This window comes from Euprymna scolopes, chromosome 46 (genome assembly GCF_053919585.1).
Source record: "Euprymna scolopes isolate OS-2025 chromosome 46, ASM5391958v1, whole genome shotgun sequence".
NCBI lineage: Eukaryota > Metazoa > Mollusca > Cephalopoda > Sepiida > Sepiolidae > Euprymna > Euprymna scolopes.
Window position 1 is genome coordinate 32,071,797 of NC_136527.1, and position 27,337 is coordinate 32,099,133.

Sequence of the window (27,337 nt, forward strand, 5' to 3'; positions counted from 1 at the left end):
ATATTATTTTTTTGCTTTTATTGAGATATATTATTTATTTGTTTTTATTGAGATATATTTTTTTTTGCTTTTATTGAGATATATTATTTATTTGCTTTTATTGAGATATATTATTTATTTGCTTTTATTGAGATATATTATTTATTTGCTTTTATTGAGATATATTATTTATTTGCTTTTATTGAGATATATTATTTATTTGCTTTTATTGAGAGATATTATTTATTTGCTTTTATTGAGATGTATTATTTATTTGCTTTTATTGAGATGTATTATTTTTTTTGCTTTTATTGAGATATATTATTTATTTGCTTTTATTGAGATATATTATTTTTTTGCTTTTATTGAGATATATTATTTATTTGCTTTTATTGAGATATATTATTTTTTTGCTTTTATTGAGATATATTATTTATTTGCTTTTATTGAGATATATTATTTATTTGCTTTTATTGAGATATATTATTTATTTGCTTTTATTGAGATATATTATTTATTTGCTTTTATTGAGATATATTATTTATTTGCTTTTATTGAGATGTATTATTTATTTGCTTTTATTGAGATGTATTATTTTTTTTGCTTTTATTGAGATATATTATTTATTTGCTTTTATTGAGATATATTATTTTTTTGCTTTTATTGAGATATATTATTTATTTTCTTTTATTGAGATATATTATGTATTTGCTTTTATTGAGATATATTATTTATTTGCTTTTATTGAGATATATTGTTTATTTGCTTTTATTGCGATATATTATTTATTTGCTTTTATTGAGATATATTATTTATTTGCTTTTATTGAGATATATTATTTGCTTTTATTGAGATATATTATTTATTTGCTTTTATTGAGATATATTATTTTTTTGCTTTTATTGAGATATATTATTTTTTTGCTTTTATTGAGATATATTATTTTTTTGCTTTTATTGAGATATATAATTTTTTTGCTTTTATTGAGATATATTATTTATTTGCTTTTATTGAGATATATTATTTATTTGCTTTTATTGAGATATATTATTTATTTGCTTTTATTGAGATATATTATTTATTTGCTTTTATTGAGATATATTATTTATTTGCTTTTATTGAGATATATTATTTGCTTTTATTGAGATATATTATTTATTTGCTTTTATTGAGATATATTATTTATTTGCTTTTATTGAGATATATTATTTATTTGCTTTTATTGAGATATATTATTTATTTGCTTTTATTGAGATATATTATTTATTTGCTTTTATTGAGATGTATTATTTATTTGCTTTTATTGAGATGTATTATTTTTTTTGCTTTTATTGAGATATATTATTTATTTGCTTTTATTGAGATATATTATTTTTTTGCTTTTATTGAGATATATTATTTATTTTCTTTTATTGAGATATATTATGTATTTGCTTTTATTGAGATATATTATTTTTTTGCTTTTATTGAGATATATTGTTTATTTGCTTTTATTGCGATATATTATTTATTTGCTTTTATTGAGATATATTATTTTTTTGCTTCTATTGAGATATATTATTTTTTTGCTTTTATTGAGATATATTATTTATTTGCTTTTATTGAGATATATTATTTATTTGCTTTTATTGAGATATATTATTTATTTGCTTTTATTGAGATATATTATTTTTTTGATTTTATTGAGATATATTATTTTTTTGCTTTTATTGAGATATATTATTTTTTTGCTTTTATTGAGATATATTATTTTTTTGCTTTTATTGAGATATATTATTTATTTGCTTATATAGAGAAATATTATTTATTTGCTTTTATTGAGATATATTATATATTTGCTTTTATTGAGATATATTATTCTTTTGCTTTTATTGAGATATATTATTTATTTGCTTTTATTGAGATATATTATTTTTTTGCTTTTATTGAGATATATTATTTATTTGATTTTATTGAGATATATTATGTTTTTGCGTTTATTGAGATATATTATTTATTTGCTTTTATTGAGATATATTATTTTTTTGCTTTTATTGAGATATATTATTTATTTGCTTTTATTGAGATGTATTATTTATTTGCTTTTATTGAGATATATTATTTATTTCCTTTTATTGAGATATATTATTTTTTTGCTTTTATTGAGATATATTATGTATTTGCTTTTATTGAGATATATTATTTATTTGCTTTTATTGAGATATACTATTTATTTGCTTTTATTGAGATGTATTATTTATTTGCTTTTATTGAGATATATTATTTATTTGCTTTTATTGAGATATATTATTTTTTTGCTTTTATTGAGATATATTATTTATTTGCTTTTATTGAGATATATTATTTATTTGCTTTTATTGAGATATATTATTTATTTGCTTTTATTGAGATATATTATTTATTTGCTTTTATTGAGATATATTATTTATTTGCTTTTATTGAGAGATATTATTTATTTGCTTTTATTGAGATGTATTATTTATTTGCTTTTATTGAGATGTATTATTTTTTTTGCTTTTATTGAGATATATTATTTATTTGCTTTTATTGAGATATATTATTTTTTTGCTTTTATTGAGATATATTATTTATTTGCTTTTATTGAGATATATTATTTTTTTGCTTTTATTGAGATATATTATTTATTTGCTTTTATTGAGATATATTATTTATTTGCTTTTATTGAGATATATTATTTATTTGCTTTTATTGAGATATATTATTTATTTGCTTTTATTGAGATATATTATTTATTTGCTTTTATTGAGATGTATTATTTATTTGCTTTTATTGAGATGTATTATTTTTTTTGCTTTTATTGAGATATATTATTTATTTGCTTTTATTGAGATATATTATTTTTTTGCTTTTATTGAGATATATTATTTATTTTCTTTTATTGAGATATATTATGTATTTGCTTTTATTGAGATATATTATTTTTTTGCTTTTATTGAGATATATTGTTTATTTGCTTTTATTGCGATATATTATTTATTTGCTTTTATTGAGATATATTATTTATTTGCTTTTATTGAGATATATTATTTGCTTTTATTGAGATATATTATTTATTTGCTTTTATTGAGATATATTATTTTTTTGCTTTTATTGAGATATATTATTTTTTTGCTTTTATTGAGATATATTATTTTTTTGCTTTTATTGAGATATATAATTTTTTTGCTTTTATTGAGATATATTATTTATTTGCTTTTATTGAGATATATTATTTATTTGCTTTTATTGAGATATATTATTTATTTGCTTTTATTGAGATATATTATTTATTTGCTTTTATTGAGATATATTATTTATTTGCTTTTATTGAGATATATTATTTGCTTTTATTGAGATATATTATTTATTTGCTTTTATTGAGATATATTATTTATTTGCTTTTATTGAGATATATTATTTATTTGCTTTTATTGAGATATATTATTTATTTGCTTTTATTGAGATATATTATTTATTTGCTTTTATTGAGATGTATTATTTATTTGCTTTTATTGAGATGTATTATTTTTTTTGCTTTTATTGAGATATATTATTTATTTGCTTTTATTGAGATATATTATTTTTTTGCTTTTATTGAGATATATTATTTATTTTCTTTTATTGAGATATATTATGTATTTGCTTTTATTGAGATATATTATTTTTTTGCTTTTATTGAGATATATTGTTTATTTGCTTTTATTGCGATATATTATTTATTTGCTTTTATTGAGATATATTATTTTTTTGCTTCTATTGAGATATATTATTTTTTTGCTTTTATTGAGATATATTATTTATTTGCTTTTATTGAGATATATTATTTATTTGCTTTTATTGAGATATATTATTTATTTGCTTTTATTGAGATATATTATTTTTTTGATTTTATTGAGATATATTATTTTTTTGCTTTTATTGAGATATATTATTTTTTTGCTTTTATTGAGATATATTATTTTTTTGCTTTTATTGAGATATATTATTTATTTGCTTATATAGAGAAATATTATTTATTTGCTTTTATTGAGATATATTATATATTTGCTTTTATTGAGATATATTATTTTTTTGCTTTTATTGAGATATATTATTTATTTGCTTTTATTGAGATATATTATTTTTTTGCTTTTATTGAGATATATTATTTATTTGATTTTATTGAGATATATTATGTTTTTGCGTTTATTGAGATATATTATTTATTTGCTTTTATTGAGATATATTATTTTTTTGCTTTTATTGAGATATATTATTTATTTGCTTTTATTGAGATGTATTATTTATTTGCTTTTATTGAGATATATTATTTATTTCCTTTTATTGAGATATATTATTTTTTTGCTTTTATTGAGATATATTATGTATTTGCTTTTATTGAGATATATTATTTATTTGCTTTTATTGAGATATACTATTTATTTGCTTTTATTGAGATGTATTATTTATTTGCTTTTATTGAGATATATTATTTATTTGCTTTTATTGAGATATATTATTTTTTTGCTTTTATTGAGATATATTATTTATTTGCTTTTATTGAGATATATTATTTATTTGCTTTTATTGAGATATATTATTTATTTGCTTATATAGAGAAATATTATTTATTTGCTTTTATTGAGATATATTATATATTTGCTTTTATTGAGATATATTATTTTTTTGCTTTTATTGAGATATATTATTTATTTGCTTTTATTGAGATATATTATTTTTTTGCTTTTATTGAGATATATTATTTATTTGATTTTATTGAGATATATTATGTTTTTGCGTTTATTGAGATATATTATTTATTTGCTTTTATTGAGATATATTATTTTTTTGCTTTTATTGAGATATATTATTTATTTGCTTTTATTGAGATGTATTATTTATTTGCTTTTATTGAGATATATTATTTATTTCCTTTTATTGAGATATATTATTTTTTTGCTTTTATTGAGATATATTATGTATTTGCTTTTATTGAGATATATTATTTATTTGCTTTTATTGAGATATACTATTTATTTGCTTTTATTGAGATGTATTATTTATTTGCTTTTATTGAGATATATTATTTATTTGCTTTTATTGAGATATATTATTTTTTTGCTTTTATTGAGATATATTATTTATTTGCTTTTATTGAGATATATTATTTATTTGCTTTTATTGAGATATATTATTTATTTGCTTTTATTGAGATATATTATTTATTTGCTTTTATTGAGATATATTATTTATTTGCTTTTATTGAGAGATATTATTTATTTGCTTTTATTGAGATGTATTATTTATTTGCTTTTATTGAGATGTATTATTTTTTTTGCTTTTATTGAGATATATTATTTATTTGCTTTTATTGAGATATATTATTTTTTTGCTTTTATTGAGATATATTATTTATTTGCTTTTATTGAGATATATTATTTTTTTGCTTTTATTGAGATATATTATTTATTTGCTTTTATTGAGATATATTATTTATTTGCTTTTATTGAGATATATTATTTATTTGCTTTTATTGAGATATATTATTTATTTGCTTTTATTGAGATATATTATTTATTTGCTTTTATTGAGATGTATTATTTATTTGCTTTTATTGAGATGTATTATTTTTTTTGCTTTTATTGAGATATATTATTTATTTGCTTTTATTGAGATATATTATTTTTTTGCTTTTATTGAGATATATTATTTATTTTCTTTTATTGAGATATATTATGTATTTGCTTTTATTGAGATATATTATTTTTTTGCTTTTATTGAGATATATTGTTTATTTGCTTTTATTGCGATATATTATTTATTTGCTTTTATTGAGATATATTATTTATTTGCTTTTATTGAGATATATTATTTGCTTTTATTGAGATATATTATTTATTTGCTTTTATTGAGATATATTATTTTTTTGCTTTTATTGAGATATATTATTTTTTTGCTTTTATTGAGATATATTATTTTTTTGCTTTTATTGAGATATATAATTTTTTTGCTTTTATTGAGATATATTATTTATTTGCTTTTATTGAGATATATTATTTATTTGCTTTTATTGAGATATATTATTTATTTGCTTTTATTGAGATATATTATTTATTTGCTTTTATTGAGATATATTATTTATTTGCTTTTATTGAGATATATTATTTGCTTTTATTGAGATATATTATTTATTTGCTTTTATTGAGATATATTATTTATTTGCTTTTATTGAGATATATTATTTATTTGCTTTTATTGAGATATATTATTTATTTGCTTTTATTGAGATATATTATTTATTTGCTTTTATTGAGATGTATTATTTATTTGCTTTTATTGAGATGTATTATTTTTTTGCTTTTATTGAGATATATTATTTATTTGCTTTTATTGAGATATATTATTTTTTTGCTTTTATTGAGATATATTATTTATTTTCTTTTATTGAGATATATTATGTATTTGCTTTTATTGAGATATATTATTTTTTTGCTTTTATTGAGATATATTGTTTATTTGCTTTTATTGCGATATATTATTTATTTGCTTTTATTGAGATATATTATTTTTTTGCTTCTATTGAGATATATTATTTTTTTGCTTTTATTGAGATATATTATTTATTTGCTTTTATTGAGATATATTATTTATTTGCTTTTATTGAGATATATTATTTATTTGCTTTTATTGAGATATATTATTTATTTGCTTTTATTGAGAGATATTATTTATTTGCTTTTATTGAGATGTATTATTTATTTGCTTTTATTGAGATGTATTATTTTTTTTGCTTTTATTGAGATATATTATTTATTTGCTTTTATTGAGATATATTATTTTTTTGCTTTTATTGAGATATATTATTTATTTGCTTTTATTGAGATATATTATTTTTTTGCTTTTATTGAGATATATTATTTATTTGCTTTTATTGAGATATATTATTTATTTGCTTTTATTGAGATATATTATTTATTTGCTTTTATTGAGATATATTATTTATTTGCTTTTATTGAGATATATTATTTATTTGCTTTTATTGAGATGTATTATTTATTTGCTTTTATTGAGATGTATTATTTTTTTTGCTTTTATTGAGATATATTATTTATTTGCTTTTATTGAGATATATTATTTTTTTGCTTTTATTGAGATATATTATTTATTTTCTTTTATTGAGATATATTATGTATTTGCTTTTATTGAGATATATTATTTTTTGCTTTTATTGAGATATATTGTTTATTTGCTTTTATTGCGATATATTATTTATTTGCTTTTATTGAGATATATTATTTATTTGCTTTTATTGAGATATATTATTTGCTTTTATTGAGATATATTATTTATTTGCTTTTATTGAGATATATTATTTTTTTGCTTTTATTGAGATATATTATTTTTTTGCTTTTATTGAGATATATTATTTTTTTGCTTTTATTGAGATATATAATTTTTTTGCTTTTATTGAGATATATTATTTATTTGCTTTTATTGAGATATATTATTTATTTGCTTTTATTGAGATATATTATTTATTTGCTTTTATTGAGATATATTATTTATTTGCTTTTATTGAGATATATTATTTATTTGCTTTTATTGAGATATATTATTTGCTTTTATTGAGATATATTATTTATTTGCTTTTATTGAGATATATTATTTATTTGCTTTTATTGAGATATATTATTTATTTGCTTTTATTGAGATATATTATTTATTTGCTTTTATTGAGATATATTATTTATTTGCTTTTATTGAGATGTATTATTTATTTGCTTTTATTGAGATGTATTATTTTTTTTGCTTTTATTGAGATATATTATTTATTTGCTTTTATTGAGATATATTATTTTTTTGCTTTTATTGAGATATATTATTTATTTTCTTTTATTGAGATATATTATGTATTTGCTTTTATTGAGATATATTATTTTTTTGCTTTTATTGAGATATATTGTTTATTTGCTTTTATTGCGATATATTATTTATTTGCTTTTATTGATATATTATTTTTTTGCTTCTATTGAGATATATTATTTTTTTGCTTTTATTGAGATATATTATTTATTTGCTTTTATTGAGATATATTATTTATTTGCTTTTATTGAGATATATTATTTATTTGCTTTTATTGAGATATATTATTTTTTGATTTTATTGAGATATATTATTTTTTTGCTTTTATTGAGATATATTATTTATTTTCTTTTATTGAGATATATTATGTATTTGCTTTTATTGAGATATATTATTTATTTGCTTATATAGAGAAATATTATTTATTTGCTTTTATTGAGATATATTATATATTTGCTTTTATTGAGATATATTATTTTTTTGCTTTTATTGAGATATATTATTTATTTGCTTTTATTGAGATATATTATTTTTTTGCTTTTATTGAGATATATTATTTATTTGATTTTATTGAGATATATTATGTTTTTGCGTTTATGGAGATATATTATTTATTTGCTTTTATTGAGATATATTATTTTTTTGCTTTTATTGAGATATATTATTTATTTGCTTTTATTGAGATGTATTATTTATTTGCTTTTATTGAGATATATTATTTATTTCCTTTTATGGAGATATATTATTTTTTTGCTTTTATTGAGATATATTATGTATTTGCTTTTATTGAGATATATTATTTATTTGCTTTTATTGAGATATACTATTTATTTGCTTTTATTGAGATGTATTATTTATTTGCTTTTATTGAGATATATTATTTTTTTGCTTTTATTGAGATATATTATTTATTTGCTTTTATTGAGATATATTATTTATTTTCTTTTATTGAGATATATTATTTATTTGCTTTTATTGAGATATATTATTTATTTGCTTTTATTGAGATATATTATTTTTTTGCTTTTATTGAGATGTATTATTTATTTTCTTTTATTGAGATATATTATTTTTTGCTTTTATTTAGATATATTATTTATTTGCTTTTATTGAGATATATTATTTATTTGCTTTTATTGAGATATATTTTTTTTTGCTTTTATTGAGATATATTATTTATTTGCTTTTATTGAGATATATTATTTATCTGCTTTTATTGAGATATATTATTTTTTTGCTTTTATTGAGATATATTATTTATTTGCTTTTATTGAGATATATTATTTTTTTGCTTTTATTGAGATATATTATTTATTTGCTTTTATTGAGATATATTATTTATTTGCTTTTATTGAAATATTATTTATTTGCTTTTATTGAGATATATTATTTATTTGCTTTTATTGAGATATATTATTTATTTGCTTTTATTGAGGTATATTATTTATTTGCTTTTATTGAGATATATTATTTTTTTGCTTTTATTGAGATATATTATTTATTTGCTTTTATTGAGATATATTATTTTTTTGCTTTTATTGAGATATATTATTTATTTGCTTTTATTGAGATATATTATTTATTTGCTTTTATTGAGATATATTTTTTTTTGCTTTTATTGAGATATATTATTATTTTGCTTTTCTTGAGATATATTATTTTTTTGCTTTTATTGAGATATATAATTTATTTGCTTTTATTGAGATATATTATTTTTTTGCTTTTATTGAGATATATTGTTTATTTGCTTTTATTGAGATATATTATTTATTTGCTTTTATTGAGATATATTATTTTTTGGCTTATATTGAGATATATTATTTTTTTGCTTTTATTGAGATATATTATTTATTTGCGTTTATTGAGATATATTATTTATTTGCTTTTATTGAGATATATTATTTATTTGCTTTTATTGAGATATATTATTTTTTTGCTTTTATTGAGATGTATTATTTATTTTTTTTTATTGAGATATATTATTTATTTGCTTTTATTTAGATATATTATTTATTTGCTTTTATTGAGATATATTATTTATTTGCTTTTATTGAGATATATTATTTATTTGCTTTTATTGAGATATATTATTTTTTTGCTTTTATTGAAATATTATTTATTTGCTTTTATTGAGATATATTATTTATTTGCTTTTATTGAGATATATTATTTATTTGCTTTTATTGAGATATATTATTTATTTGCTTTTATTGTGGTATATTATTTATTTGCTTTTATTGAGATATATTATTTTTTTGCTTTTATTGAGATATATTATTTTTTTGCTTTTATTGAGATATATAATTTTTTTGCTTTTATTGAGATATATTATTTATTTGCTTTTATTGAGATATATTATTTTTTTGCTTTTATTGAGATATATTATTTATTTTCTTTTATTGAGATATATTATGTATTTGCTTTTATTGAGATATATTATTTTTTTGCTTTTATTGAGATATATTATTTATTTGCTTTTATTGAGATATATTATTTATTTGCTTTTATTGAGATATATTATTTATTTGCTTTTATTGAGATATATTATTTATTTGCTTTTATTGAGATATATTATTTGCTTTTATTGAGATATATTATTTATTTCTTTTATTGAGATATATTATTTTTTTGCTTTTATTGAGATATATTTTTTTGCTTTTATTGAGATATATTATTTTTTTGCTTTTATTGAGATATATTATTTTTTTGCTTTTATTGAGATATATTATTTATTTGCTTTTATTGAGGTATATTATTTATTTGCTTTTATTGAGATATTTATTTTTTTGCTTTTATTGAGATATATTATTTATTTGCTTTTATTGAGATATATTATTTTTTTGCTTTTATTGAGATATATTATTTATTTGCTTTTATTGAGATATATTATTTTTTTGCTTTTATTGAGATATATTATTTATTTGCTTTTATTGAGATGTATTATTTATTTGCTTTTATTGAGATATATTATTTATTTCCTTTTATTGAGATATATTATTTTTTTGCTTATATTGAGATATATTATGTATTTGCTTTTATTGAGATATATTATTTATTTGCTTTTATTGAGATATATTATTAATTTGCTTTTATTGAGATGTATTATTTATTTGCTTTTATTGAGATATATTATTTTTTTGCTTTTATTGAGATATATTATTTATTTGCTTTTATTGAGATATATTATTTATTTGCTTTTATTGAGATATATTATTTATTTGCTTTTATTGAGATATATTATTTATTTGCTTTTATTTAGATATATTCTTTATTTGCTTTTATTGAGATATATTATTTATTTGCTTTTATTGAGATATATTATTTATTTGCTTTTATTGAGATATATTATTTATTTGCTTTTATTGAGATGTATTATTTATTTTCTTTTATTGAGATATATTATTTATTTGCTTTTATTGAGATATATTATTTATTTGCTTTTATTGAGATGTATTATTTATTTGCTTTTATTGAGATATATTATTTATTTGCTTTTATTGAAATATTATTTATTTGCTTTTATTGAGATATATTATTTATTTGCTTTTATTGAGATATATTATTTATTTGCTTTTATTGAGATATATTATTTATTTGATTTTATTGAGATATATTATTTATTTGCTTTTATTGAGATATATTATTTATTTGCTTTTATTGAGATGTATTATTTATTTGCTTTTATTGAGATATATTATTTATTTGCTTTTATTGAGATATATTATTTTTTTGCTTTTATTGAGATATATTATTTATTTGCTTTTATTGAGATATATTATTTATTTGCTTTTATTAAGATATATTATTTATTTGCTTTTATTGAGATGTATTATTTATTTGCTTTTATTGAGATATATTATTTATTTGCTTTTATTGAGATATATTATTTATTTGCTTTTATTGAGATATATTATTTATTTGCTTTTATTGAGATATATTATTTTTTTGCTTTTATTGAGATATATTATTTTTTTGCTTTTATTGAGATATTTTATTTATTTGCTTTTATTGAGATATATTATTTTTTTGCTTTTATTGAGATATATTGTTTATTTGCTTTTATTGAGATATATTATTTATTTGCTTTTATTGAGATATATTATTTTTTTGCTTATATTGAGATATATTATTTTTTGCTTTTATTGAGATATATTATTTATTTTCTTTTATTGAGATATATTATTTATTTGCTTTTATTGAGATATATTATTTATTTGCTTTTATTGAGATGTATTTTTTTTTTGCTTTTATTGAGATGTATTATTTATTTGCTTTTATTGAGTTATAATATTTATTTGCTTTTATTGAGATATATTATTTATTTGCTTTTATTGAGATATATTATGTTTTTGCTTTTATTGAGATATATGATTTATTTTCTTTTATTGAGATCTATTATTTTTTTGCTTTTATTGAGATCTATTATTTATTTGCTTTTATAGAGATATATTATTTATTTGCTTTTATTAAGATATATTATATATTTGCTTTTATTGAGATATATTATTTTTTTGCTTTTATTGAGATATATTATTTATTTGCTTTTATTGAGATATATTATTTTTTTGCTTTTATTGAGATATATTATTTTTTTGCTTTTATTGAGATATATTATTTTTTTGCGTTTATTGAGATATATTATTTATTTGCTTTTATTGAGATATATTATTTATTTGCTTTTATTGAGATATATTATTTATTTGCTTTTATTGAGATGTATTATTTATTTGCTTTTATTGAGATATATTATTTATTTCCTTTTATTGAGATATATTATTTTTTTGCTTTTATTGAGATATATTATGTATTTGCTTTTATTGAGATATATTATTTATTTGCTTTTATTGAGATATATTATTTATTTGCTTTTATTGAGATATATTATTTATTTGCTTTTATTGAGATATATTATTTTTTTGCTTTTATTGAGATATATTATTTGTTTGCTTTTATTGAGATATATTATTTATTTTCTTTAATTGAGATATATTATTTATTTGCTTTTATTGAGATATATTATTTATTTGCTTTTATTGAGATATATTATTTTTTTGCTTTTATTGAGATGTATTATTCATTTTCTTTTATTGAGATATATTATTTATTTGCTTTTATTTAGATATATTATTTATTTGCTTTTATTTAGATATATTATTTATTTGATTTATTGAGATGTATTTTTTTTGTGCTTTTATTGAGATGTATTATTTATTTGCTTTTATTGAGTTATATTATTTATTTGCTTTTATTGAGATATATTATTTATTTGCTTTTATTGAGATGTATTATTTATTTGCTTTTATTGAGATATATTATTTATTTGCTTTTATTGAAATATTATTTATTTGCTTTTATTGAGATATATTATTTATTTGCTTTTATTGAGATATATTATTTATTTCCTTTTATTGAGATATATTATTTATTTGATTTTATTGAGATATATTATTTATTTGCTTTTATTGAGATATATTATTTATTTGCTTTTATTGAGATGTATTATTTATTTGCTTTTATTGAGATATATTATTTATTTGCTTTTATTGAGATATATTATTTATTTGCTTTTATTGAGATATATTATTTATTTGCTTTTATTGAGATATATTATGTTTTTGCTTTTATTGAGATATATGATTTATTTTCTTGTATTGAGATATATTATTTTTTTGCTTTTATTGAGATATATTATTTATTTGCTTTTATAGAGATATATTATTTATTTGCTTTTATTAAGATATATTATATATTTGCTTTTATTGAGATATATTATTTTTTTGCTTTTATTGAGATATATTATTTATTTGCTTTTATTGAGATATATTATTTTTTTGCTTTTATTGAGATATATTATTTTTTTGCTTTTATTGAGATATATTATTTTTTTGCGTTTATTGAGATATATTATTTATTTGCTTTTATTGAGATATATTATTTTTTTGCTTTTATTGAGATATATTATTTATTTGCTTTTATTGAGATGTATTATTTATTTGCTTTTATTGAGATATATTATTTATTTGCTTTTATTGAGATATATTATTTATTTGCTTTTATTGAGATATATTATGTATTTGCTTTTATTGAGATATATTATTTATTTGCTTTTATTGAGATATATTATTTATTTGCTTTTATTGAGATGTATTATTTATTTGCTTTTATTGAGATATATTATTTTTTTGCTTTTATTGAGATATATTATTTGTTTGCTTTTATTGAGATATATTATTTATTTTCTTTAATTGAGATATATTATTTATTTGCTTTTATTGAGATATATTATTTTTTTGCTTTTATTGAGATATATTATTTTTTTGCTTTTATTGAGATGTATTATTCATTTTCTTTTATTGAGATATATTATTTATTTGCTTTTATTTAGATATATTATTTATTTGCTTTTATTGAGATATATTATTTATTTGCTTTTATTGAGATGTATTTTTTTTTTGCTTTTATTGAGATGTATTATTTATTTGCTTTTATTGAGTTATATTATTTATTTGCTTTTATTGAGATATATTATTTATTTGCTTTTATTGAGATATATTATGTTTTTGCTTTTATTGAGATATATGATTTATTTTCTTTTATTGAGATATATTATTTTTTTGCTTTTATTGAGATATATTATTTATTTGCTTTTATAGAGATATATTATTTATTTGCTTTTATTAAGATATATTATATATTTGCTTTTATTGAGATATATTATTTTTTTGCTTTTATTGAGATATATTATTTATTTGCTTTATATGAGATATATTATTTGTTTGCTTTTATTGAGATATATTATTTTTTTGCTTTTATTGAGATGTATTATTCATTTTCTTTTATTGAGATATATTATTTATTTGCTTTTATTTAGATATATTATTTATTTGCTTTTATTGAGATATATTATTTATTTGCTTTTATTGAGATGTATTTTTTTTTTTCTTTTATTGAGATGTATTATTTATTTGCTTTTATTGAGTTATATTATTTATTTGCTTTTATTGAGATATATTATTTATTTGCTTTTATTGAGATATATTATGTTTTTGCTTTTATTGAGATATATGATTTATTTTCTTTTATTGAGATATATTATTTTTTTGCTTTTATTGAGATATATTATTTATTTGCTTTTATAGAGATATATTATTTATTTGCTTTTATTAAGATATATTATATATTTGCTTTTATTGAAATATATTATTTTTTTGCTTTTATTGAGATATATTATTTATTTGCTTTTATTGAGATATATTATTTTTTTGCTTTTATTGAGATATATTATTTTTTTGCTTTTATTGAGATGTATTATTCATTTTCTTTTATTGAGATATATTATTTATTTGCTTTTATTTAGATATATTATTTATTTGCTTTTATTGAGATATATTATTTATTTGCTTTTATTGAGATGTATTTTTTTTTTGCTTTTATTGAGATGTATTATTTATTTGCTTTTATTGAGTTATATTATTTATTTGCTTTTATTGAGATATATTATTTATTTGCTTTTATTGAGATATATTATGTTTTTGCTTTTTTTGAGATATATGATTTATTTTCTTTTATTGAGATATATTATTTTTTTGCTTTTATTGAGATATATTATTTATTTGCTTTTATAGAGATATATTATTTATTTGCTTTTATTAAGATATATTATATATTTGCTTTTATTGAGATATATTATTTTTTTGCTTTTATTGAGATATATTATTTATTTTCTTTTATTGAGATATATTATTTTTTTGCTTTTATTGAGATATATTATTTTTTTGCTTTTATTGAGATATATTATTTTTTTGCGTTTATTGAGATTTATTATTTATTTGCTTTTATTGAGATATATTATTTTTTTGCTTTTATTGAGATATATTATTTATTTGCTTTTATTGAGATGTATTAGTTATTTGCTTTTATTGAGATATATTATTTATTTCCTTTTATTGAGATATATTACTTTTTTGCTTTTATTGAGATATATTATGTATTTGCTTTTATTGAGATATATTATTTATTTGCTTTTATTGAGATATATTATTTATTTGCTTTTATTGAGATGTATTATTTATTTGCTTTTATTGAGATATATTATTTTTTTGCTTTTATTGAGATATATTATTTGTTTGCTTTTATTGAGATATATTATTTATTTTCTTTAATTGAGATATATTATTTATTTGCTTTTATTGAGATATATTATTTATTTGCTTTTATTGAGATATATAATTTTTTTGCTTTTATTGAGATGTATTATTCATTTTCTTTTATTGAGATATATTATTTATTTGCTTTTATTTAGATATATTATTTATTTGCTTTTATTGAGATATATTACTTATTTGCTTTTATTGAGATATATTATTTATTTGCTTTTATTGAGATATATTATTTATTTGCTTTTATTCAAATATTATTTATTTGCTTTTATTGAGATATATTATTTATTTGCTTTTATTGAGATATATTATTTATTTGCTTTTATTGAGGTATATTATTTATTTGCTTTTATTGAGATATATTATTTTTTTGCTTTTATTGAGATATATTATTTATTTGCTTTTATTGAGATATATTATTTTTTTGCTTTTATTGAGATATATTATTTATTTGCTTTTATTGAGATATATTATTTATTTGCTTTTATTGAGATATATTATTTTTTTTGCTTTTATTGAGATATATTATTTTTTTGCTTTTATTGAGATATATTATTTTTTTGCTTTTATTGAGATATATTATTTTTTTGCTTTTATTGAGATATATTATTTATTTGCTTTTATTGAGATATATTATTTTTTTGCTTTTATTGAGATATATTGTTTATTTGCTTTTATTGAGATATATTATTTATTTGCTTTTATTGAGATATATTATTTTTTTGCTTATATTGAGATATATTTTTTTTTTGCTTTTATTGAGATATATTATTTATTTGCTTTTATTGAGATATATTATTTATTTGCTTTTATTGAGATATATTATTTATTTGCTTTTATTGAGATGTATTATTTTTTTGATTTTATTGAGATGTATTATTTATTTGCTTTTATTTAGATATATTATTTATTTGCTTTTATTGAGATATATTATTTATTTGCTTTTATTGAGATATATTATTTATTTGCTTTTATTGAGATATATTATTTATTTGCTTTTATTGAGATGTATTATTTATTTGCTTTATTGAGATGTATTATTTATTTGCTTTATTGAGATATATTATTTATTTGCTTTTATTGAGATGTATTATTTATTTGCTTTATTGAGATATATTATTTATTTGCTTTTATTGAAATATTATTTATTTGCTTTTATTGAGATATATTATTTATTTGCTTTTATTGAGATATATTATTTATTTGCTTTTATTGAGATGTATTATTTATTTGCTTTTATTGAGATATATTATTTTTTTGCTTTTATTGAGATATATTATTTATTTGCTTTTATTGAGATGTATTATTTATTTGCTTTATTGAGATATATTATTTATTTGCTTTTATTGAAATATTATTTATTTGCTTTTATTGAGATATATTATTTATTTGCTTTTATTGAGATATATTATTTATTTGCTTTTATTGAGATATATTTTTATTTGCTTTTATTGAGATATATTATTTTTTTGCTTTTATTGAGATATATTATTTATTTGCTTTTATTGAGATATATTATTTATTTGCTTTTATTGAGATATATTATTTATTTGCTTTTATTGAGATATATTATTTATTTGCTTTTATTGAGATGTATTATTTATTTGCTTTTATTGAGATATATTATTTTTTTGCTTTTATTGAGATATATTATTTGTTTGCTTTTATTGAGATATATTATTTATTTTCTTTAATTGAGATATATTATTTATTTGCTTTTATTGAGATATATTATTTTTTTGCTTTTATTGAGATATATTATTTTTTTGCTTTTATTGAGATGTATTATTCATTTTCTTTTATTGAGATATATTATTTATTTGCTTTTATTTAGATATATTATTTATTTGCTTTTATTGAGATATATTATTTATTTGCTTTTATTGAGATGTATTTTTTTTTTGCTTTTATTGAGATGTATTATTTATTTGCTTTTATTGAGTTATATTATTTATTTGCTTTTATTGAGATATATTATTTATTTGCTTTTATTGAGATATATTATGTTTTTGCTTTTATTGAGATATATGATTTATTTTCTTTTATTGAGATATATTATTTTTTTGCTTTTATTGAGATATATTATTTATTTGCTTTTATAGAGATATATTATTTATTTGCTTTTATTAAGATATATTATATATTTGCTTTTATTGAGATATATTATTTTTTTGCTTTTATTGAGATATATTATTTATTTGCTTTATATGAGATATATTATTTGTTTGCTTTTATTGAGATATATTATTTTTTTGCTTTTATTGAGATGTATTATTCATTTTCTTTTATTGAGATATATTATTTATTTGCTTTTATTTAGATATATTATTTATTTGCTTTTATTGAGATATATTATTTATTTGCTTTTATTGAGATGTATTTTTTTTTTGCTTTTATTGAGATGTATTATTTATTTGCTTTTATTGAGTTATATTATTTATTTGCTTTTATTGAGATATATTATTTATTTGCTTTTATTGAGATATATTATGTTTTTGCTTTTATTGAGATATATGATTTATTTTCTTTTATTGAGATATATTATTTTTTTGCTTTTATTGAGATATATTATTTATTTGCTTTTATAGAGATATATTATTTATTTGCTTTTATTAAGATATATTATATATTTGCTTTTATTGAGATATATTATTTTTTTGCTTTTATTGAGATATATTATTTATTTGCTTTTATTGAGATATATTATTTTTTTGCTTTTATTGAGATATATTATTTTTTTGCTTTTATTGAGATGTATTATTCATTTTCTTTTATTGAGATATATTATTTATTTGCTTTTATTTAGATATATTATTTATTTGCTTTTATTGAGATATATTATTTATTTGCTTTTATTGAGATGTATTTTTTTTTTGCTTTTATTGAGATGTATTATTTATTTGCTTTTATTGAGTTATATTATTTATTTGCTTTTATTGAGATATATTATTTATTTGCTTTTATTGAGATATATTATGTTTTTGCTTTTTTTGAGATATATGATTTATTTTCTTTTATTGAGATATATTATTTTTTTGCTTTTATTGAGATATATTATTTATTTGCTTTTATAGAGATATATTATTTATTTGCTTTTATTAAGATATATTATATATTTGCTTTTATTGAGATATATTATTTTTTTGCTTTTATTGAGATATATTATTTATTTTCTTTTATTGAGATATATTATTTTTTTGCTTTTATTGAGATATATTATTGTTTTGCTTTTATTGAGATATATTATTTTTTTGCGTTTATTGAGATTTATTATTTATTTGCTTTTATTGAGATATATTATTTTTTTGCTTTTATTGAGATATATTATTTATTTGCTTTTATTGAGATGTATTAGTTATTTGCTTTTATTGAGATATATTATTTATTTCCTTTTATTGAGATATATTACTTTTTTGCTTTTATTGAGATATATTATGTATTTGCTTTTATTGAGATATATTATTTATTTGCTTTTATTGAGATATATTATTTATTTGCTTTTATTGAGATGTATTATTTATTTGCTTTTATTGAGATATATTATTTTTTTGCTTTTATTGAGATATATTATTTGTTTGCTTTTATTGAGATATATTATTTATTTTCTTTAATTGAGATATATTATTTATTTGCTTTTATTGAGATATATTATTTATTTGCTTTTATTGAGATATATAATTTTTTTGCTTTTATTGAGATGTATTATTCATTTTCTTTTATTGAGATATATTATTTATTTGCTTTTATTTAGATATATTATTTATTTGCTTTTATTGAGATATATTACTTATTTGCTTTTATTGAGATATATTATTTATTTGCTTTTATTGAGATATATTATTTATTTGCTTTTATTCAAATATTATTTATTTGCTTTTATTGAGATATATTATTTATTTGCTTTTATTGAGATATATTATTTATTTGCTTTTATTGAGGTATATTATTTATTTGCTTTTATTGAGATATATTATTTTTTTGCTTTTATTGAGATATATTATTTATTTGCTTTTATTGAGATATATTATTTTTTTGCTTTTATTGAGATATATTATTTATTTGCTTTTATTGAGATATATTATTTATTTGCTTTTATTGAGATATATTATTTTTTTTGCTTTTATTGAGATATATTATTTTTTTGCTTTTATTGAGATATATTATTTTTTTGCTTTTATTGAGATATATTATTTTTTTGCTTTTATTGAGATATATTATTTATTTGCTTTTATTGAGATATATTATTTTTTTGCTTTTATTGAGATATATTGTTTATTTGCTTTTATTGAGATATATTATTTATTTGCTTTTATTGAGATATATTATTTTTTTGCTTATATTGAGATATATTTTTTTTTTGCTTTTATTGAGATATATTATTTATTTGCTTTTATTGAGATATATTATTTATTTGCTTTTATTGAGATATATTATTTATTTGCTTTTATTGAGATGTATTATTTTTTTGATTTTATTGAGATGTATTATTTATTTGCTTTTATTTAGATATATTATTTATTTGCTTTTATTGAGATATATTATTTATTTGCTTTTATTGAGATATATTATTTATTTGCTTTTATTGAGATATATTATTTATTTGCTTTTATTGAGATGTATTATTTATTTGCTTTATTGAGATGTATTATTTATTTGCTTTATTGAGATATATTATTTATTTGCTTTTATTGAGATGTATTATTTATTTGCTTTATTGAGATATATTATTTATTTGCTTTTATTGAAATATTATTTATTTGCTTTTATTGAGATATATTATTTATTTGCTTTTATTGAGATATATTATTTATTTGCTTTTATTGAGATGTATTATTTATTTGCTTTTATTGAGATATATTATTTTTTTGCTTTTATTGAGATATATTATTTATTTGCTTTTATTGAGATGTATTATTTATTTGCTTTATTGAGATATATTATTTATTTGCTTTTATTGAAATATTATTTATTTGCTTTTATTGAGATATATTATTTATTTGCTTTTATTGAGATATATTATTTATTTGCTTTTATTGAGATATATTTTTATTTGCTTTTATTGAGATATATTATTTTTTTGCTTTTATTGAGATATATTATTTATTTGCTTTTATTGAGATATATTATTTATTTGCTTTTATTGAGATATATTATTTATTTGATTTTATTGAGATATATTATTTATTTGCTTTTATTGAGATATATTATTTATTTGCTTTTATTGAGATGTATTATTTATTTGCTTTTATTGAGATATATTATTTATTTTCTTTTATTGAGATATATTATTTTTTTGCTTTTATTGAGATATATTATTTATTTGCTTTTATTGAGATATATTATTTATTTGCTTTTATTAAGATATATTATTTATTTGCTTTTATTGAGATGTATTATTTATTTGCTTTTATTGAGATATATTATTTTTTTGCTTTTATTGAGATATATTATTTATTTGCTTTTTTGAGATATATTATTTTTTTGCTTTTATTGAGACATATTATTTATTTGTTTTTATTGAGATATATTATTTATATGCTTTTATTGAGATATATTATTTTTTTGCTTTTATTGAGATATATTATTTTTTTGCTTTTATTGAGATATATTGTTTATTTGCTTTTATTGAGATATATTATTTATTTGCTTTTATTGAGATATATTATTTATTTGCTTTTATTGAGATGTATTATTTTTTTGCTTTTATTGAGATGTATTATTTATTTGCTTTTATTGAGATATATTATTTATTTGCTTTTATTGAGATATATTATTTATTTGCTTTTATTGAGATATATTATTTTTTTGCTTTTATTGAGATATATTATTTTTTTGCTTTTATTGAGATATATTATTTTTTTGCTTTTATTGAGATATATTATTTTTTTGCTTTTATTGAGATATATTATTTATTTGCTTTTATAGAGAAATATTATTTATTTGCTTTTATTGAGGAATATTATATATTTGCTTTTATTGAGATATATTATTTTTTTGCTTTTATTGAGATATATTATTTATTTGCTTTTATTGAGATATATTATTTTTTTGCTTTTATTGAGATATATTATTTATTTGCTATTATTGAGATATATTATTTTTTTGCGTTTATTGAGATATATTATTTATTTGCTTTTATTGAGATATATTATTTTTTTGCTTTTATTGAGATATATTATTTATTTGCTTTTATTGAGATGTATTATTTATTTGCTTTTATTGAGATATATTATTTATTTCCTTTTATTGAGATATATTATTTTTTTGCTTTTATTGAGATATATTATTTATTTGCTTTTATTGAGATATATTATTTTTTTGCTTTTATTGAGATATATTATTTATTTGCTTTTATTGAGATATATTATTTATTTGCTTTTATTGAGATGTATTATTTATTTGCTTTTATTGAGATATATTATTTATTTGCTTTTATTGAGATATATTATTTATTTGCTTTTATTGAGATATATTATTTATTTTCTTTAATTGAGATATATTATTTATTTGCTTTTATTGAGATATATTATTTATTTGCTTTTATTGAGATATATTATTTATTTGCTTTTATTGAGATGTATTATTTATTTGCTTTTATTGAGATATATTATTTTTTTGCTTTTATTGAGATATATTATTTATTTGCTTTTATTGAGATATATTATTTATTTTCTTTAATTGAGATATATTATTTATTTGCTTTTATTGAGATATATTATTGATTTGCTTTTATTGAGATATATTATTTTTTTGCTTTTATTGAGATGTATTATTTATTTTCTTTTATTGAGATATATTATTTATTTTCTTTAATTGAGATATATTTTTTATTTGCGTTTATTGAGATATATTATTTATTTGCTTTTATTGAGATATATTATTTTTTTGCTTTTATTGAGATGTATTATTTATTTTCTTTTATTGAGATATATTATTTATTTGCTTTTATTGAGATATATTATTTATTTGATTTTATTGAGATATATTATTTATTTGCTTTTATTGAGATATATTTTTTTTTGCTTTTATTGAGATATATTATTTATTTGCTTTTATTGAGATATATTATTTATCTGCTTTTATTGAGATATATTACTTTTTTGCTTTTATTGAGATATATTATTTATTTGCTTTTATTGAGATATATTATTTTTTTGCTTTTATTGAGATATATTATTTATTTGCTTTTATTGAGATATATTATTTATTTGCTTTTATTGAGATGTATTATTTATTTGCTTTTATTGAGATATATTATTTATTTGCTTTTATTGAGATATATTATTTATTTGCGTTTATTGAGATATATTATATATTTGCTTTTATTGAGATATATTATTTTTTTGCTTTTATTGAGATATATTATTTATTTGCTTTTATTGAGATGTATTATTTATTTGCTTTTATTGAGATATATTATTTATTTCCTTTTATTGAGATATATTATTTATTTGCTTTTATTGAGATATATTATGTATTTGCTTTGTTGAGATATATTATTTATTTGCTTTTATTGAGATATATTATTTATTTGCTTTTATTGAGATGTATTATTTATTTGCTTTTATTGAGATATATTATTTTTTTGCTTTTATTGAGATATATTATTTATTTGCTTTTATTGAGATATATTATTTATTTTCTTTAATTGAGATATATTATTTATTTGCTTTTATTGAGATATATTATTTATTTGCTTTTATTGAGATATATTATTTATTTGCTTTTATTGAGATATATTATTTATTTGCTTTTATTGAAATATTATTTATTTGCTTTTATTGAGATATATTATTTATTTGATTTTATTGAGATATATTATTTATTTGCTTTTATTGAGGTATATTATTTATTTGCTTTTATTGAGATATATTATTTTTTTGCTTTTATTGAGATATATTATTTATTTGCTTTTATTGAGATATATTATTTTTTTGCTTTTATTGAGATATATTATTTATTTGCTTTTATTGAGATATATTATTTATTTGCTTTTATTGAGATATATTTTTTTTTGCTTTTATTGAGATATATTATTTATTTGCTTTTATTAAGATATATTATTTATTTGCTTTTATTGAGATGTATTATTTATTTGCTTTTATTGAGATATATTATTTTTTTGCTTTTATTGAGATATATTATTTATTTGCTTTTTTGAGATATATTATTTTTTTGCTTTTATTGAGATATATTATTTATTTGCTTTTATTGAGATATATTATTTATTTGCTTTTATTGAGATATATTATTTTTTTGCTTTTATTGAGATATATTATTTTTTTGCTTTTATTGAGATATATTATTTATTTGCTTTTATTGAGATATATTATTTTTTTGCTTTTATTGAGATATATTATTTTTTTGCTTTTATTGAGATATATTATTTTTTTGCTTTTATTGAGATATATAATTTTTTTGCTTTTATTGAGATATATTATTTATTTGCTTTTATTGAGATATATTATTTTTTTGCTTTTATTGAGATATATTATTTATTTTCTTTTATTGAGATATATTATGTATTTGCTTTTATTGAGATATATTATTTTTTTGCTTTTATTGAGATATATTATTTATTTGCTTTTATTGAGATATATTATTTATTTGCTTTTATTGAGATATATTATTTATTTGCTTTTATTGAAATATATTATTTATTTGCTTTTATTGAGATATATTATTTGCTTTTATTGAGATATATTATTTATTTGCTTTTATTGAGATATATTATTTTTTTGCTTTTATTGAGATATATTATTTTTTTGCTTTTATTGAGATATATTATTTTTTTGCTTTTATTGAGATATATAATTTTTTTGCTTTTATTGAGATATATTATTTATTTGCTTTTATTGAGATATATTATTTTTTTGCTTTTATTGAGATATATTATTTATTTTCTTTTATTGAGATATATATTGTATTTGCTTTTATTGAGATACATTATTTTTTTGCTTTTATTGAGATATATTATTTATTTGCTTTTATTGAGATATATTATTTATTTGCTTTTATTAAGATATATTATTTATTTGCTTTTATTGAGATGTATTATTTATTTGCTTTTATTGAGATATATTATTTTTTTGCTTTTATTGAGATATATTATTTTTTCGCTTTTATTGAGATATATTATTTTTTTGCTTTTATTGAGATATATTATTTATTTGCTTTTATTGAGATATATTATTTATTTGATTTAATTGAGATATATTATTTATTTGTTTTTATTGAGATATATTATTTTTTTGCTTTTATTGAGATATATTATTTTTTTGCTTTTATTGAGATATATCATTTATTTGCTTTTATTGAGATATATTATTTTTTTGCTTTTATTGAGATATATTATTTATTTGCTTTTATTGAGATATATTATTTATTTGCTTTTATTGAGATATATTATTTATTTGTTTTTATTGAGATATATTATTTATTTGCTTTTATTGAGATATATTATTTATTTGCTTTTATTGAGATATATTATTTATTTGCTTTTATTGAGATATATTATTTATTTGCTTTTATTGAGATATATTATTTTTTTGCTTTTATTGAGATATATTATTTATTTGCTTTTATTGACATATATTATTTATTTGCTTTTATTGAGATATATTATTTATTTGCTTTTATTGAGATATATTATTTATTTGCTTTTATTGAGATATATTATTTGCTTTTATTGAGATATATTATTTATTTGCTTTTATTGAGATATATTATTTTTTTGCTTTTATTGAGATCTATTATTTTTTTGCTTTTATTGAGATATATTATTTTTTTGCTTTTATTGAGATATATAATTTTTTTGCTTTTATTGAGATATATTATTTATTTGCTTTTATTGAGATATATTATTTTTTTGCTTTTATTGAGATATATTATTTATTTTCTTTTATTGAGATATATTATTTTTTTGCTTTTATTGAGATATATTATTTTTTTGCTTTTATTGAGATATATTATTTATTTGCTTTTATTGAGATATATTATTTATTTGCTTTTATTGAGATATATTATTTTTTTGCTTTTATTGAGATATATTATTTATTTGCTTTTATTGAGATATATTATTTTTTTGCTTTTATTGAGATATATTATTATTTTGCTTTTATTGAGATATATTATTTTTTTGCTTTTATTGAGATATATTATTTATTTGCTTTTATTGAGATATATTATTTTTTTGCTTTTATTGAGATATATTGTTTATTTGCTTTTATTGAGATATATTATTTATTTGCTTTTATTGAGATATATTATTTTTTTGCTTATATTGAGATATATTATTTTTTTTGCTTTTATTGAGATATATTATTTATTTGCTTTTATTGAGATATATTATTTATTTGCTTTTATTGAGATATATTATTTATTTGCTTTTATTGAGATGTATTATTTTTTTGCTTTTATTGAGATGTATTATTTATTTGCTTTTATTGAGATATATTATTTATTTGCTTTTATTGAGATATATTATTTATTTGCTTTTATTGAGATATATTATTTATTTGCTTTTATTGAGATATATTATTTTTTTGCTTTTATTGAGATGTATTATTTATTTGCTTTTATTGAGATATATTATTTATTTGCTTTTATTTAGATATATTATTTATTTGCTTTTATTGAGATATATTATTTATTTGCTTTTATTGAGATGTATTATTTATTTGCTTTTATTGAGATATATTATTTATTTGATTTTATTGAGATATATTATTTATTTGCTTTTATTGAGATATATTATTTATTTGCTTTTATTGAGATGTATTATTTATTTGCTTTTATTGAGATATATTATTTATTTGCTTTTATTGAGATATATTATTTATTTGCTTTTATTGAGATATATTATTTATTTGCTTTTATTGAGATATATTATTTATTTGCTTTTGTTAAGATATATTATTTATTTGCTTTTATTGAGATATATTATTTTTTTGCGTTTATTGAGATATATTATTTATTTGCTTTTATTGAGATATATTATTTTTTTGCTTTTATTGAGATATATTATTTATTTGCTTTTATTGAGATGTATTATTTATTTGCTTTTATTGAGATATATTATTTATTTCCTTTTATTGAGATATATTATTTTTTTGCTTTTATTGAGATATATTATGTATTTGCTTTTATTGAGATATATTATTTATTTGCTTTTATTGAGATATATTATTTTTTTGCTTTTATTGAGATATATTGTTTATTTGCTTTTATTGAGATATATTATTTATTTGCTTTTATTGAGATATATTATTTTTTTGCTTATATTGAGATATATTATTTTTTTGCTTTTATTGAGATATATTATTTTTTTGCTTTTATTGAGATATATTATGTATTTG